Genomic DNA, 4,953 nt, shown 5'->3' with positions numbered 1-4,953 from the left:
TTCATGAAGCTTTCCTCCTACAGGTGAAGACCAGCAGCTTGAACGCTAGTCCTTGTGCATGGGAATGTATGTTCTCTGCCAGATGTGCCAACATCCAGCCACTAGGTTGTCTTTTCATTTGTGGATGAATATGTGAGTGTGTGTGTGTGTGTGTGTGTGTGTGTGTGTGTGTGTGTGTGTGTGTGTACACATCAATTATACACAATAGAATACTGTTTAGTAATAAAAACGAAATGCCTGCTATTGAAATTTAGATGCATCATGAAGGATTACACTAAGTGAAGTCAGAGAAAAGCAAATACTGCATAAACTCACTTATATGTAGAAAAAAAATAAAATTATAGAAAAAGAATCAGGGTTAAGATTGCCAGAGTTGAGGTAGGGTGGCTCAGAACAGTAAAATGGCAAACATTCTAATGATGATGTTAATGTGATGTGGCAAAACTTACCTGAAACTTCAGGACAATAGAAATTTAGCATCTGAATTTTAGGGACTGAATGAGAAATCTCCCTGAACTGTAAGGCAGAAGGAAAATGAGAGTTTTATTCTTTGTGCATTTGATGTCACCAGTTGAAAAGTCTTCTGTCAACAAGCATCTTGGAATTAAGGCTCCAGATAAACATTGGTAGCTTTTGTTCTATTCTCTTAAAAAAATAATGATGGAGGAAAAAGGAGTAGGGACAAAACTTTGGGGCCTGGTACATAGTGAAACTGTATGCATATGTCAGTGAATCTACCATGAAGCATTAACCACCTTGGTAAATAATTAATAATGATAATAATAATAATAATGAAATGATTGACAAAAAATTAAGAAGACCTTAATGGGGATTACATTCAATTTGTATATGGTTCTGGGTAAAATCATAATTTTTGATGATGTTAATTCTTCCAATCCATGAACATGGGGCATCTTTCCACTTCTTTCTCTCTTTTTCTATTTCATTGATTTAATGACTCATAATTTTCAATATAAAAATCTTTCACCTGTTCAGTTAACTTAATTCCTAGATGTTTTATTATTTTTGCCATCATAGTGAGTGAGACTGATCTGGATTTTATACCCTGACACCTTACTATATTGCCTGATAATTTCCAGGTGCTTCCTGTATTCTTTAAGGGTTTTCTTTTTATTTATTTCTTAATGTATACTATCAAATCATCTGCACAGAGTGACAGTTTAACTTCTTCTCTCCCAATCTGTATCCTTTTAATTCCTTTCTCTTGCCTGATTGCTATAAGAAGAATTTCTAATACTGTGTTGAATAGTAATGGTGATAGTAGCTTTGTTTAGTATCTGATCTGAGTAGGAAGGCTTTCAGTTTCTTACCACTGAGTATGCTGTTAGTTGTGAGTTTGCTGTAGATGGACTCCACTCGATTAAGGAATTTTTCATCTATTCCCATTTTTTGTGATGTCTTGGTCATGGAGGGATGTTGGATTCTGTCAAGGGCTTTCTCTGCATTTACTGAGATAATCATGTGGTTTTTGTTTTTACTCTTATTGATGTGGTGAATCACATTGATTGATTTATGTTTATTGAACCAGCCTTGCACCCCTGGGATAAATCCCATTGGTGGCGATGTGTAGTCTTTTTAATATACTGCTATATCCAGTTGGCTATAATTTTGTTCAATATTTTAAAGTCTATGTTCATCGGAGATATTAGCCTGTAGTTTTCTTTCTTTTTCCCTCCGTTTGTCTGTTTTGGGCATCAAGGTGAATTGAGGCAGACCTTCTTTGCTCAGTCTTCCAAGAGGGGCTGCCCTGTTCTCTATGGATGGACCTTGGAGATCATTTTCATCCTCTTATATCAGACAAGTAGCTGACTCACCCTGTACTGAATTATTCCTAGTGCAATTGTTTGAAAGAAAGCTGCTTTGCCGGCTTGTGTCCAGTGAAGCTTCTATAAAAAAAGGGGCTAAGATCAGAGTAGCCAGGTTAATCCAAGCAGACTCACAAGAGTAAAAACGCTGTAATATCTACCATCTGTCTGTTTGCCTCTGCTGCCAAAAATCCAATAGTCTGATTTGTTTAAATAATAGGAAGTGGCATTTCTGTTCAATATTTGAAATTAGCAGCAAAAATCAACTAGTGACACTCTAGAATTCAAAATAAATACATATGTTCAGAACAAAAGAAAGTGCTTATTAAATGTGGGAACATTTTAATAATTCATTGAGCAAGGTTTAAGTCTTTAGTAATAATTAGAAGGAAAAATATAAATATTTTCTGTTATTACTGGTAGAACACTAAAAGTATCAAAGTCTGTCCCTCCTGCTTAAGTCTGTTTTATCACCGCAGGTTACTCTCCTTTCATTTGAATCAACCAAACCTTGACCTACCTCTTTTGTTTTAGACTCAAATCTACCTTGCTTCAGTTTGCTGATATGACACTTTTTTTTTTTCCTTTGGAGAAAATGTTGGTTTTTCCAAAGAACTGAGAAAAGAAAATTTTATTATGAGGCTTAAAATTAGTTGGTGCAAAGGAAGGGGTAGGACAGAGCTGAGCTCAGGAAAAGAGTTTCATGGGGTGTATTCTTCCAAAAGTTCAAATCCTAAAGTTCTTGTCCTTCTGTATAGTAGCAAAGAATGAAGAAGTTTAATGTGTTTCTCTGGGAAGAATGATTCTTTTGTGGAGGATTGGGGTGAATTCAACCATGTCAATGGGAATGGTTTAAAAGTTAGTCAGAAGAAAAGAGTTACATGGTCTCCAGCTTTCTCATCATCCCACTCAGTGGTCTTGTGTATATTGCAGTCTGTTGACATAGTGTATTTTCTATTCCCTTGGAAGGACACTATTTCTCTTGTTAACTATTTTTTCCGTGAGGAGACACATGAGAATAATCCAGTTGTATAAAAGAAGACACTTGAGTGGAATGACAAACAGAAGTTGAGAAAGAAGACCAGACATAAAGCAGAATTTGACTGAGTTTGGAGTATTGCTTCAAAGTAAAAAAAAAAAAAAAAAAAAAAAACCTCTGAGGGCTAGAGGGAAGGGTCGATTTTCAGCTCCACTGTAGAGGATTGGGGGTATGGACACAGACCTTTGGTGGTAGGAATGGCATTTTGTTAATAAAAGTGAAAAACAAACAAAAAGCCTTTGGTGGAACTGGCAATTGGAGTTGAAGTAACAGCTACACACAAAAGACATGTGAAAACCAGGTACACATCATGTGCATAGATGTTCCTTTATCTAGTGCAAACGTTCAATGCTGTGAAAATGCAGGTGTGGCCTCTTGCTAAGGAGAAGGGCTGGACATCTGAGTTAGATTGCTGCAAGCCAAAATATACTGGATCAAGGTTTTAGAAAACCTTGTGAGTCACAGCACAAGGTCAAAATTTTTGACCTTCCTATAAGGTTATATCTATGAGAACTAAGAGACTTATTATCTAAAAGAAAAAAGGTCACTCTCCACCCCTTTGAATACTATTCCCTTCAAATCAGCATCAGAGTACCTCATAGAGTTAACTATTTTAGAAAAGTACAATACTCAAAATAAACATACCTGCTAACCTGTATGTGGATTGGCTTAAAGTTTAAGACACAAAGCCAGATGTTTATCCTTCTATCCAAATGTTTTATTTTGTTATTAAAGTTGATGCCTGGATCAGAATAAAGGGAACACACACATTGCTTTTCATTGATGAACACCTGGGGCATATGCAGTGATAATTCTACAAAAATTAAGTTACTGCTGACATCAGCATCAGAGGAAAGAGGAGGAAGAACTCACTCTAGAATTCCATCCTTTTCTGTGGGCCAAGTGCTTGGTGGTACTGGGTGTGCATTAAGGATCCAATCAATCTCTAAAGTCTCTCGCAACTCCCACGAATCTATTTACCATGGGGCAGTGTATTTCTCTAATAGGCCCTGTAATGACAAAGTTTGACACTGTTGGGCATCGGCTTAGTGGCAGACATATATCTCTTCTTTCTTTTTCTGATCATTAACTTTTCTTAACTTCAAAATTGGGGACAACATATATCATTTGTTTTCAGTATGGTTGACTAAAAATCGTTCAAACTTTTAAAAAACTTTTAAAAACTCACAATAGACTATTCTCAAATCCAAACTCACTGAACTATGATTTCTAGGAAGTAGACCTGGTATATCTATCTTTTCATGAAAATTTTCATACAGTCCAACTGTTCATGAGTAAAAATCACTACATGAAAAGACCCCAAAGAATATCCCATCTCTAAGATTCTCTTACTCTCCTTTTCTTCTGCAGACTATATATATAAGGCACGGAGCAGGCGTGTATTCTGCCCACAGTGGGAACCTTTAGTCAACTGACATCACACTTAGAATCTTATGTTATTAAACATGTAAGGGTATTTTTCTGGATAACAGGAGAAAGAGTGGAAGCCCAGGTCCATTTCAGTTTGCATTTCTGATGCACAGAGAACAGGGTACATGGCTGGAGAACTCTACATGTCCAATTTGAAATTTTTTCAGAGTTTTATCATGGAGATTATAAATAAAGGTATTAGGTGTTGCAGTCAGGAGTATTTGGGTGAGATCTTATCAGTTTGAAGAATAGCAAACCTCCTGCTGTGTATCTGGCATTCTTTCCCCAAGCCAAGAATCAAGGAACACAGATTCACTTTTGAGACTGAATTTTCTTTCTATGGAAAAGGCAGAAAATTTACTCACTCACCGTCAGTCTTAAAGATAATCTGTATCATTTTCAAATTCACATAGCTTTCACACTGGTCATTTTACTATGTCACAGTTATTGTAAAAAATTAACATTTTCAAATAAATGAACATATGTGCTCGACATTTTTCATAATTCATTATTCAGCCTTGTTTCTTAAATAAGTTATTTTGTAAACTGAACATATTCTAATAGAAGAGAAAAAGACAGAATTTCTAACTTTCAAAAGTACTTAGGTTAGTGTAAAATAGTCTAAGAAAGAGAGGTTCAAAAGTTGTTGAGAATGAT

The sequence above is a fragment of the Erinaceus europaeus genome, chromosome 19, assembly GCF_950295315.1.
Source record: "Erinaceus europaeus chromosome 19, mEriEur2.1, whole genome shotgun sequence".
NCBI classification, from domain to species: domain Eukaryota; kingdom Metazoa; phylum Chordata; class Mammalia; order Eulipotyphla; family Erinaceidae; genus Erinaceus; species Erinaceus europaeus.
This window is presented reverse-complemented; position numbering follows the sequence as displayed.